The sequence below is a fragment of the Pseudorca crassidens genome, chromosome 15 (assembly GCF_039906515.1).
Source record: "Pseudorca crassidens isolate mPseCra1 chromosome 15, mPseCra1.hap1, whole genome shotgun sequence".
Taxonomy (NCBI): Eukaryota; Metazoa; Chordata; class Mammalia; order Artiodactyla; family Delphinidae; genus Pseudorca; species Pseudorca crassidens.
In genome coordinates, this window is record NC_090310.1 from 23,942,448 (window position 1) to 23,955,718 (window position 13,271).

A 13,271-nucleotide genomic window follows, 5' to 3' on the forward strand; every position below is an offset into this window, starting at 1 on the left:
CTGTGGCAGGAAACAAGTTCTGTCTCAGAGACTGAAGCCTAGATCTTGAAAAAGGGCCTCAAACCACGACAGCACGCAGATGTGGCCAAGCTGCTCTGGGACTCCAAGGCAGCTGGTTTCTCAGCGATGCATCCCCATCCCACCTTTATTTGACATTCAGCTGATCATTTCGGAAGAGCCTCCTTTTCTCGCCATGGCTGCAGCCAGCAGACAGCATTTGTCTTCGATAATCACTCTTTACACTCTTGTTTCTAATTCCTGCTTCCTTGGAGGCAGAGCCAGCAGGCAGCCCTCATGGTCTCTCGACTCTCCAGCTGGCATTTCTGAAGGACACTGTGAGCCCACTTCACTTCCGCTGCCTTTAACCCTCCCGCTAAGTTCATGGCTCATGAATGAATGAGCAGCAGCATTTCCCTGGCCCGTGGGCTCCCCACTGTCACCGGCAATGGGCACTCACCATCACCAGAGAGCAGGTGTTCCGAGAAGCCTGAACGAGCTGTGGGTGGTGAGGCAGACTCTGGGCTTGGCTCTGGAAGCTTCAGCTCAGAACATTGAGCTGAACCATCTGAGGCTCCTCCAGGAAACAGGTTGTGCAAATCTCTCTTCCCCCTCTCTGCTCATGCATATTCATTAGTAGAACAACTCCAGGCCGAAGATAATGATTCATGCAGGAAGCGCCGTTCTGAACATTATTATCTGGGAGTGACAAATCAATTTCTAATTCAACACGTGTATTGGACAAATAGATCACAAGAAATTTAAAGTCAAAAGCATCCTTTGGAGTCATGCAACTTCTGTTGCAATGTAGCGTAAAATGATAGAGGAAGAAATCTCCCCACTGGTGGGCTGTACATAGCTGTTCCCTTCAGAGCAAAGGAGAAATGAAAGGGACTGAGATTTCAAACACCGCTTGAGTCTACAATAGAAGCCAACAATAATGACTGAGAATGAGACAACAATGACAACAACGAAGAGCCAGCCACTGGCACGAGCTATCCCACTGTTTCGAGTTATTACTTGGGGATGAGCAGAATCCTCCTTTTTTTCCCCAGGCTGGTAACAAAAATGGAGTGGAGGCCAGTTGGGTTCATTGGATGCCCAATACGAATCAGAGGGCAATAAATGCAAGGCAAGACTGAAGAGGGAGTGGTGGAATTGATTTGAGCTGCATTTCAACACCAGTTTCATGTTGAAGTTTTCATTTACGGCATGATAATGTGATCGCTACACTCTCTGCCCGTCTGCAAAGACTGGCCACTTCCACTTGTCACAGCTGACAGTCAAGTATAAAACGGCTACTGCCAAGGAGTGGCAGCTCTTTGAAGACTGTCTTAAGCCATTCCTTAAAGTTCTGTATTCCTTTCATCACGGCCACCCCACCCCCAATCCCTTTTCTTTCTAAGTGAGAGAATAAACCGACTTCCCATTCCCCCATCTACTGTAGCATTCATCCAAAGCCCATGGCAAACTCATAGCCTTCTAGAGCCTAGATAGCTACTCTTGGGTTTTGTGGGGTGTTTTTTTTTTTTTGAGCTAATAATGACATTTTAGAATATTTATAGGTTCCAGGTACTGTGATAAAGCATATACCTCTATGTCCTCATTAAATTCTCACAACAATCAATGACAAAAGTGCTAATATCCCCAACTTACTGATGAGGAAACTGAGGCTCTGGAGAAGCCAAGTGACTTGCCCAAGTTCATGCAGCCCATGATTGGTGGAGGCTGGAATAGAGAGCAGGTCTGCGTGACTTTGGAGACCACACTCTTTACCACAAAACTATGTAGATCTAATGTTGGGGAGGGGTGTCTTTGTAATGATGAGTATACAGATCTTGACCAGTGGAACCCTGGTGAAGGATCTACTTGAGACCTGGACAATCAGGTCCCCTGGCCTCTTTCAGCTGCTTTCCATCCATGGGACGAGGTGATGATGGGGGCCAAGGAGATGTGGTTATCTTACACCCATATTCTTGCTACATCATGCTCTGGAGAACCAGGCTTGCAATCTCCCAGCTCAAGCTCAGCAGAAAAGCTTTTGTTTTTCTGTCTCAACTCTGATTAAGTCACCTGCCCCTAGTAAACCAGTCACCAAGGTCCAGGGATGTGGTGCTCTGATTGGCCAGGCTGAGTCACATGCTTCCTGTTGGAGTTGAGGATGGCATCACCTGAGTGATGTGGTCTGAGAACACAAGGTGGTCCCTCTCAGGACAACTGGGGTGTCATGACCAGAAGTAGGAGAAAGAGATGCTGACCACACAAAACCAAAAAATGCCCACCACACTTGTCAAGCCTCACTGTCTCCCATCTTCTCTGGGTTCTGAAGGTTATAGGAGAGACAGAGGGAGTGATTTGAGGAGAGACACAGAGGGAATGGAGATAAAAGGGAAAGATAGAAGGATCCTTACAGAGAGGTTTGCTCAGAAATGGAAACACAGAACTAGAGAAGAACCAGAAAGATTTCCCTTCAACTCCTCAAGAGAGAGAACATATAGGAAGAAATGTTTTAAAAGCCCAACCCTGTATATCCAGACAAGACTATACAAAAAGATACATGCACCTCTATGTTCATAGCAGCACTATTCAAAATAGCCAAGACATGGAAACAACTTAAATGTCCATAGACAGATGAATGGATAAAGAAGATGCGGTACATATATACAGTGGAATACTACTCAGCCATAAAAAAGAACCAAATAATGCCATCTGCAGCAGCAACGTGGATGCAACTAGAGATTATCATACTAAGTGAAGTAAGTGAGAAAGAGAAAGACAAGTACCATATGATATCACTTATATGTGGAATCTAAAATATAACACAAATGAACCTATTTATGAAAGAGAAACAGAATCACAGACATAGAGAGCAAACTGGTGGTTGCCAAAGGGGAGGGGGTTGGAGGAAGGATGGAGCGGGAGGTTGGGGTGAGCAGATGTAAGCTTTTATATATAGAATGGACAGACAACAAGGTTCTACTGTATAGCACTGGGGACTATATTCCATATCCTACGATAAACCATAGTGGAAAAGATTATATATAAATAATATGTATTATTATATATATAAAGAATATATGTATATAAAGAATATATATATGTATAACTGAATCACTTTGCTGTATAGCAGTAATTAACACAACATTGTAAATCAACTATACTTCAATTAAAAAAATGAAAAAAAATAGAAGCCCAGCCCCGATTCCCTCATGCCTTCAGGTTTTGCTCCGTAGGTATCCAGAGCTCTGGAAGGATTCCTCAGGATACTTTAAAAGGAATTGGGGAGTGGGATTCAGGAGGAAGGTCAGTGGGTAGAGCTCAGACCCCTCCTGGCTTCAACCAGATCTTCCTCACTTTCATCTGTCTTTTCAGTGCGTTTCTGTATACGATCTTGTTTGGGGGAAAAAAGGGGTTCCTCTCTGCTAAACACTGTTCTACACGGAGATATTCTCAATAAGAAAGACCTTTTGTTTACCTCTGTCTCTCAGGTGCTTAGTGCAGTGCCTGGCACACAGTAGGCATTCAGCTGTTAAGTGGATGCCTGAATGGCAACAAGGGAAAAGCTACTGAATAAAATTATGACTGGAGAACCTGAAGTCGTGGAAAGGAAGCTAAGGGCTTTAGGAGCACACAGAGAACTGGTGATGCCCTTCATGAGGGTATAACCACAGACGAAGCCTTGCCTGCAAAGACAGCTGACCGTTGACTGCCCCCTTTTTGACTTAGACACAGCTCTAACAAAACAGGTGAAATGTTTGTGATGAGCCGCTGCTTAATATGACTTCACTCTTTCAACATTTCTCAAGAGCCAGATATTTGTCAGTAATCTCATTTAAATCTCATAATGGCCCCATGAAGTGGATGATACAATTAATTATTTTGCTCACGTCACAAGAGTTTAAGAGAGATTAAGCAACTTGGCCAAGGTCATGCCTCTGGTAAGGCAAGGCCAGATTTAAATCCATCTCCCTGATCCAAAGGTCCCAGTACTTAAGCACTCTGCTATTTTCTCACCACATCAGAGGGCATTTATGTTGGTTCTGCAAAAATATTGTGTTGGGGCTTCCCTGGTGGCGCAGTGGTTGAGAGTCTGCCTGCCGATGCAGGGGATGTGGGTTCGTGCCCCAGTCCAGGAGGATCCCACATGCCGCGGAGCGGCTGGGCCCGTGAGCCATGGCCGCTGAGCCTGTGCATCTAGAGCCTGTGCTCCGCAACTGGAGAGGCCACAGCAGTGAGAGGCCCGCGTACCGCCAAAAAAAAAAAAAAAATTGTGTTGGCCAAAAAGTTCGTTTGGGTTTTTACCATAACAGCTTATGGAAAAACCCAAATGAACTTTTTGGACAATCCAATACCTCATGGTTTAGAGTTCAGGCAACACAGTGAGAGGAGCATTGATAAACTGAAGCATCTTAGATGGCCAGGATGAAAGTGATGGAGGGATGGATGGAGAACCTTTGTAGGAAGTGAGTCTCTTTATCAAGGAGAATAAAAGGACTCTTGGGGGAATGAAGAGACCCTTCAGATCTCTTGAGAGCCGTTGGGAGAAGGAGGAATTAGATGTGTTTGGGGTAGTTTCAGGGGTAGACACATCACATCTTCAAGCTGACAGATTTTTTTTTAATTAATGATGTGTGATTTTATTTAAATAATGAAAGAGCAGAATCAGGAAAAAAATAAAAGCAGTTTGAAATTCACCCTAGTAGTTTCACCAGCTTTCCCTGCCCTCCCAGCCTATGAAATGTTAGAGTCTCAGGTACATGGGGACTATGATAGCAGTGGGAAGCGACCACGTCACAAGGAGGTTACTGATGGGGGGTGGGCAGGCTTAGAGAAGAAGCCACCTGTCCTGCTTTTCCCATGAGCAAACAATGTGCCTCAGCCTCCTGTGCTGTGTGGCCCTTTTTCTCTGGGGAGCAGGTAAGTTCCGGTTGTGAAGTTGTTGGATTCCAGTCTCAGAATTTTCTCCTGTGGCTGTAAATCCAGGCTCTTTCCTGAGATTTTTCTGCACTTTCTGTGTCTTTCCTTCAGGCTCCGTGGACACTGAGCACCCGGAGTCCCGGACATAGAGAACATTTGGGTGTTGCAGCTTTGCTGGTCAACCTGTGAGTTCTCTTCTCGCTCTTCCCATGGGCCTTTTCATCCAGGTTTCTAGTCCTACGACACAGGGTCATCTTTCTCCTCATTCTGCTACCAAATCAATCCAATGTTCTTTAGCTTTCAGTATCCAGATTGAAAATCTCCTTATTTTGATTGGATTGTTTAGACTGCTTGCTTTTAATATGATTAGCAATATATTTGGATGAAAATGCCTCTTGCTCTTGTTTTCAACTTGTTCCCTCTACCCTATTTCTTTTTTTTTTTTATCATCTTTATTGGAGTATAACTTCTTTACAGTTTGTGTTAGGTTCTGCTGTATAACAAAGTGAATCAGTTATATGTATACATATATCCCCATATCCCCTCCCTCTTGCGTCTCCCTCCCACCCTCCCTACCCCACCCCTCTAGGTGGTCACAAAGCACCGAGCTGATCTCCCTGTGCTATGCGGCTGCTTCCCACTAGCTACCTATTTTACGTTTGGTAGTGTGTATATATGAATTGACAGATTTCTGTGCAATATGGAGGGTGAGCTTTCTAGAACAGCACTTCTTAAATATAAGTGTGCATGAGAGCTTGTTAGAACACAAATTCATAGGTCCCATACCTGGAGGTTCTGATCCAGTAGGTCTGGGGTGGGTCCTGGCCATTTGCATTTCTAATATGCTCCCGGATTCTGCTATTTCCCAGATCACACTTTGAGTAGCAATGCCCTAGACCAAGAGTCAGTCAACTTTTTCTGTAAAGAGCCAGAGAGTACATATTTGAGGCTCTGTGGGCCAGTCTGTGTTGCAACTACTCAACTCTGCCACTGCAGTGTAAAAGCAGTTACAGACAAAATGTAAAGAAATGAGCACGTGTTCCAATAAAACTTTATTTACAAACACAGGCAGCCAAGCCCTTCTGGTCAGTTAGGCTTCTTAGCTGACAGCAACGAAAATCACTGGGTAGTTTAATGAGACAAGGACTTCCTTACCTCTTTCCTTGGCGGGTCACCATTGAGCCTATCGCCACCATGGGCCATCACCTTGCCCAATGTTACTGATCCTTTAAGAACACCCAACATCTCCTTTCCATTGTACCAAGTCATCTCTGCATCTTTGATCTCAGTTGGAGGAAAGCAAAAAGGGATGTGCTCCATCTCTGCCCATGTGACGTCTGTGCACATGAGCAGCCCTCTGAAGCTGGAAGATGTCTACACAGGTGTAACTCATGAGCGATAGAGTGCTGGCAAAGCATCCACATCTGAGTGAGCTCCGTCCTCCCACGTCCGCCACCTCCACAAGATCTGCCCTAGAGCTGACAGATCCAGACTCTTTGCCAAGAGCCTGGGAAAGGCTCAGGCCCAGTCAGACAAGTCTTCAGGTCTAGAGCAGAGTATATGATTGAACCCAGCTCAGGACCAAACTCCAGTTCCTTGAATGCCAGAAAATACTTATCTCCAAAAACTGAGTCTTTACCAAATCCAACTTACCTATTAGTTTGAGATCACAGTGACTCTGTTGGTTATGACATCAGATAATCCCAAGTGCAGTCTCCTGGACAAGCACTGGGACCCGTTTCAAAGATTTCCTTGAACCAGCCTCATTCTACTTCTAAGCCCCAATCAGCTATGTTGAACAAATACGTACTCACGCGTGCACACGCACGCACATGCACACACAGAGATTTCATTAAAGAATATTTGTCACGCACACTCAAGGAATCTCCGAAGAACCTGGCTTAGAGGCCGTAGATTCAGAAGCATCGCTGAAACGGCACCACAGCCTTGTGCAAGGACAATGACCAAGGGGCTTACCCTGACTCAGACACCCTGGTCCAACGGTTGGCACCAGGCAAGGGATGCTATTGCAAGGATCTCTGTCTTTCTGGCCTCTGGAAGCTGAGCATTCCTGCTGCTCCTCTCCCCAGAGTGGATCCTTGGGGACAACCAGCTTCCTCTTCAAAGTCTTGCACAGGTATGGCTGATTGGAGGAGTCTATGCCACATGCCTGTATCGTTGCTGCAAAAGTTGCCGGGAAAGAAAGTTTTAAGCTTATACCATCAAGTGGAGAAATCTCCCAACCGAAAAGGATATGCAAAGGAGCAGAGTGGTCAGAAAGAATGCCCACTACACCTCCTAAGACAGATTTTGGGGATTAGATTCAATGCATCTAGGGCCCCAATCCAGGGTTTCTTCTACTTTTCCCTCTTCCCAGATTAACTTCAATTTCCACCCGTGTCTTCTATGTTCTTTAGCCCTTAAAGCATATGCTATATTACCAATCACTCCCCACCCCTGGCCCCTCAGGAAGAGCTTATTTCTCCTAAGACTGGAATGTGCATTCTTAGCAGTGCAAAATTTGTTTTCCTCTTTCCTGAAGAGGAGGGAGTCTCCAGTTTTTAAAAACACATGACAGGGCTTCCCTGGTGGTGCAATGGTTTAGAATCCGCCTGCCAATTCAGGGGTCACGGGTTCGAGCCCTTGTCTTGGAAGATCCCACATGCCGCAGAGCAACTAAGCCCATGCGCCACAATTACTGAAGCCTGCACTTTAGAGCCCGCGAGCCACAACTACTGAGCTTGTGTGCCATAACTACTGAAGCCTGTGTGCCTAGAGCCCGTGCTCTGCAACAAGAGAAGCCACCGCAGTGAGAAGCCCACGCACCGCAATGAAGAGTAGCCCCTGCTCGCCACAACTAAAAGAAAGCCCGCGTGCAGCAACAAGGACCCAACACAGCCAAAAATAAATAAATAAATTTATAAAAACACGTGGTAGGAAGCAGAAAAAAAATCAAGAAAGAGATGAGTTGAGCAATTCATATTATAACAGGTCATCTCCAGCTCATGTAAGAATCCAAACTGAAAACTAATTGGTTTAAATTGCGACAAGACAGCTTTCTGATGTTCAGGCTTGTGGCAACATGGAATTCTTTCCTGGAGATCTCTAGGGAATTGGCTGGATCCACCAAGTTGGCTGGCATAGCTGAGACATAGTTGGGTGTGGAGATAGAGATATACATTAAGTGACTCTCACATGTCCCTGCTAGCTTTGCATGCACGCTTTAGTGCGTGGTATCAGCTGCACAGGATGAAGGTGCAAAGCTAGACATTCCAATGAGGCCAGGCACGTGAGTGTATGTGTGCCTGGTGGGGCGGTAGGGGGGCAGGGGTGCAAAGTCAGCTGGAGCCAGGAACAAAGGACTGATCCTTGGTGTGGCTTAACTGCTGCCGATTCTCCCCTCTCCATCCCAAATAAGTTTTGCGATTGCTAGAGAAATTGAAATTGCCAAAGAGAGAAGTTGGGGTGTATGCGAATATTTTCTCTGACTCTTACTTAAACACTGGCAACTTTCCTGAGACTGTAAATGTGATTGGGGCTCAGCCATTTCTGTCTTTGTAGCCTATGAAAATTAATTTAGTCCACAGGGACTGCAATCACCGCCAAACCCCCCAAGTGTGGGCTCTTCTTCCACACTGAGAAAAATAACAGTTAATTAGGCTGCAACACCCAAAGGAAAGTGAACTTACACCACCAAGCGCGGGGCAGCATGCAAGATGTTGCCATGACAACTGGCATTTACCGACTCTTCAATTTTAATGTATCAAAGGCTAGGGATAATTTCCTAGTGAGAATACATGAGGGTGGATTCCCCCCCCCCACCATTCCTTCTGCCAGTCTTTTGCCAGTACAGGAGCTCTATTCCTGTGGCAACCCGTTTAAAAGGAAGCCTTATGAGAGCATTAAACACCAGGCATGGTACTCCTGGAAATGCCCTCTGCCTTGGGAGGCCCAGGAAGGGTGGTACAGCCTGCTTCTCAGAGTCCAGGCTGGGCGGAAAGAATTCCGAGGCAGGTGAAGTGTGACCTGTGAACCTTTGCCCACATTTCCAGGTGAACTTTCTGTTTTCATGGACGTTCCTTCCTTCCTCTCTCCCCTCCTTCCCTCGCTTCATCCATTCCTTCCTTTCTTTCCTTCCTCCTTCCCTCTCCTTCCTTCCTTCTTCCTTTCCTCCCTTTCTTCTTATTTTGTTGAGTGCTTACTCTGTACCAGGCACCTAATAGGCATCACCCCATTTATTCTTCATAACTACACTGTAAGATAAATATGATTCTTATGTTACAGATGAGGACACTGAGATTAAGAGAGGTGGAATGCCCTGATCACATAGTAAGTTGCAGAGCCTGGATTTGAAGGAACTCAGATGTCGCTACCCAGGGCCCTCATACGCTCTATAAATAGAGGTAAATATGTTTATTATTATCATCATTGCCCTCACTGCCATGTATTAGTCAGCTATTGCTGCATAACAAACATCTACAAAATCTCAATGGTATACAATAATAAGCATCTATTTCACTTCAGGATAGGGTGGCTCTGATCCTCATGTGTTTATTCTGGTGCCCAGGCTGAAGGGGAGGCAAATACCCAGGGAAAGCTCTTCTCATGGTGATGGTAAAGTTATAGAGGGTCTGCCCAACCACACAAGCACATTTCAAATCCCTCCTGTGTCATGTCTGCTAATATCCCATTGACCAAAGCAAGTTGCATAGTTGAGCCCAAAGTCAGGGTAGGAAATACACCCTCCCTTTCGTAGGATGAATTGCAAAGCTTTATGGCAAGTGTGTGGATACAGAAAGAGGTGAAGAACTGGGGTCCAAAAGATCATAGAGTTATTGTTGTCATCATCATCATCCTCATCCTCATCCTCATCACATCTATGGACCAGGCCTCTCTTTACCTTGATCTGTGTTTAAGTAATGAGTGATTTCTTTACTAAGCTCTTCAATAGTACCAGTCATTACTGGAGCAGCTAGTCATTCAACTGGATTAAGTTTTCCATTAATTTTTTTTTTTAAAGAACCTCATATATTGGTTTATCATAATTTAAAAAAATATTGTGGTGATTGTAGTTCAATATAATGTTTCTTTTGAATCACTATGTACTTCACTTTATACATCTAAAAACCTAATTTTTCTGAGATGGGGTTCATAGGCTTCACCAGACAGCTGAAGATTTCTTCTGCACAAGAGTATTTAAGAACTCTTGGTCTTCATCGTGTTTTTCCCTGGCACAAGGCATCAACTTGATTTGTAATCACAGCTCTACACGTTTGTAGCAAGCTTTACAGTTGACAAAGTCTCTTTCCCCCATCTTTACATTTCATCTGCATAGCTATGGGGACCCGCAGGTGACATACCCACATAAGGTTTCTAAGAGCCATTCCTTTGGTAAATGAGGCATTTAACCAGAAATTGCAATAATTTCAGTATCTGAGCCTAATAAGTGAGGAGTGGTCAATTTTACTTAGAGAAAATCTGAAAATATAAGAAAGTAGACTCATTGTTTTAAAGAAATAAAAGCTATTTAAATTTTGTGTTCATTCTCTAAATTTCCACATTTGCAAACCTCAAAATGCTCAAAACACCTTACTTGTTCAGAAACAAATCAGGAATAAGGACAATCTTGAACTATGAAATATAATGAAAATGCAGGATTATTTCTTATAGGTTCAACGAGGTACAAAGTGCTTTAAAAATGTTTGCTTAAACATTCCCTTGCAATTTGTTTATATATTACTGTAACCTGAGGAAAATATTTATTTGTCTTTTTTTCATAGAGTTCTTACTAGCCACTCCATCTCCAGCATTTAACACAATACCTGGTATAGGTATAAGCTCAATAAATGTTAAATGAATGCATGAATAAATGAGTGGGAATTTTTGGAAGGGCAAATCCCAGCTCTGGAATAGCTCACATGGCTCATAGATTCTAAATCCATGAGTGTTCTCTATTAGTAGGTAATTCTGCTGAGAGAGGTGGGGCAGATCTGGAGTAAATAGAAAAGCAGCAGATGAACAAGGCCATTCTTGTTGCAGTGACGCATTGGTACAAAGCGATTATTTGTTTTCTCTAACACAATGTAAAAAGTGCTAATGGGATTAGCCTTTTGTGATGAATACTAATATGATATGAAAATGAATGCTAATATGCAATGTGAAATGGCTAGCAAAGGAGAAGATTGCTAATAGAATTCAGTGGACCTCAGTGACAAATGTTTTGTACATCCCTCTGGTCTGGCCAAGGCTATTCTCGTAGCACAGGAATGGCAGTAGGCTGGGGGGAAATCATAGCATATGAGTTGCTTGGTGATGGGTGGATTTCAGTTGCTTCCTCTGAAATTACCTCTTTGTAGGTGGGGATGTGAGAGAAGGCACACACAGGATAACCACAAACCTACCCACTTGGGCTTGCGGTGTGTGGAGGATCCAGTGGAGAGGTCTCCACAAGGAAGCTAGAGCATGGCCCTTTCCACCTCTGTGTCAGGCCTTTGAACTTTTCCAGTGTTCTCTCCCATCTATCATGCTGGTTGGCCTTATTACAACCTTGGGCAATTATGAGGCAGGCATGCAGATAGAAAAGTAGACACAGAGAGAAGTGTCTCACCTATAGTCACAGAGGTGGCAGAGCTGGTGCTCGATGCTACTTCTGGGTCTTCCCCGGGCTCCCGCATGTCCCCGTCCCATCTCCCCACCTTCCATCTCCTCTACTTCTTCCTCCTCCAGGTTCTCCCCTCTGCGTCTCCTTCCCTTCCTACCAGCATACTGATTTTCCCTCCTTTTGTTTATGGCAGGAGATGGCTTAAATAAATGACTTAGGTTGGTTTAAAAAAATCAGTCTGTGCTAACACAGGAAGTGACCAGGTTCTGGTCTCAGGTTCTGAGACCAGTGATGGCAGCATAGGGTGTTTTAACTCAGATGGGTGACGCAAAGAACTCTTGGAAAGTGAAAACTTTAGATGAAGGTCTTCAGGCAAAGGAACTATGGAAGGAACAAGAGGAGAAGGCAGAGTAAAACACTTAAAAAAATTCTGATGACCCAGATGCGAAGTGTGATTCCTTTGAGGAAGGGAAGTTGAGGCACCACCTCAGGGGCAGAGCGAAGAGGATCTCGCCCTACACAAGAGAGGATTCCGTGGGAGATAGAGGAGAGGACGATGATTCTTTGGCTATCAAACCACCCTAGAAAGTGTTTCAGGAAGAAAAGGCTTATCACAGGAAAGAGGAAAAGAGAAATGTAGGCATCGAAGTCATTCGAGGAATAGGACACCAGTGGACATGTGGTCGATAGGCTGCATCTTTGGGGGGGCTGCTGACTCAGAAGCCACTATTCCCCGGGAAGGTGGAAATCAGTTAGCTCAACATAGTGTTTGAGGACCTGTGGACCCCCAGTGAGAAAATCTAGCCTGGCTACAAAGACCTCCCCACAGTCAAGAAGATGACCTTCACCAAGCACCCCCGTAACAACCGCCTTTCTCAGACCTGGGCTTCCACCTGTGACCTACTTCCCAGGGTGGAGGGTCAACTCGGAAGACAGCCTCGTACACGAGTATTTCCATGAGATCCCCCAGCCCTATCGGCCCCCCAGTGTCCCCGATGTGGCCCATCAAGAGCGAGCAGCAAAGAGTGAAGTGAAGAGTGAGGAAGGCCTGGGTTACAGCTGGCTGGGCGTCGGCCTCCACAGACGAGGGGGCCTCAGCTGCAGACCTCGCCTTCAGCCTCAAGTTCTGAGGTTCAGAGTGGACCCCAGGCCAGCCCTGGGGAGGGCCAGCTGACGAGGTTCGGCCAAGACTAGGGGCAGGCGCTGGAAACAGACCCAGATCCTGCCCGGACTGGACACACCTGCTGCTGGTTTGGGTTGCCCTGGGTCGTGACCCTGTAGTCTTGGATGGCTGGTCTTGTCTGGTCTTCCACGTTGCGTTTTTGTTTTATCTTGGCTTGTACATTTCTAGAATTAAATCACGTTTTCTTTCTCGTGGGAAAACATCGAACTTACTCATCTATCCACTTCCTGCTCTCTCTCTCTCTCCTCCCCTTCCATCCATACCCTCTCCACCTCCCTTATCCGTCAGGCTCCCTCCACATTTTCCTCCTCCTCTTTCTACCCCTCCATTGTTTCTTTCTTTTCCACCTCATCCCAGTCTTCTCCTTTTCCCAAATCCTTGGCCTCTACTGTTTGTATCCCAGAATCATTTGCTCCAGCAAAAGCTAACATTTATTCTGAAAACAGACTTTGGTTTGGGAGCAGCTCATTTTGAAATCAAAGTTAGAGTGAAAACTTGGCTCAGGTGCTCATAAATGCTGCGAAGATACAGAAATTCTCTGAGCCTCAGATTCCACATCCATCGAATGGATTT

At 45.2% G+C, this 13,271-nt stretch overlaps 1 long non-coding RNA gene across 1 annotated transcript in view; it reads left to right on the forward strand.

Annotated features, from left to right (window-relative positions):
• LOC137207100 (uncharacterized) overlaps positions 1-12,552 on the forward strand; it is a 337,331-nt gene extending 324,779 nt beyond the window's left edge. The window contains exons 4-5 of the long non-coding RNA XR_010934933.1: positions 5,026-5,099; positions 9,199-12,552. This is a non-coding gene — a long non-coding RNA (uncharacterized lncRNA). The remainder of the gene's footprint in view (positions 1-5,025; positions 5,100-9,198) is intronic.
• Positions 12,553-13,271: the final 719 nt, after the last annotated feature.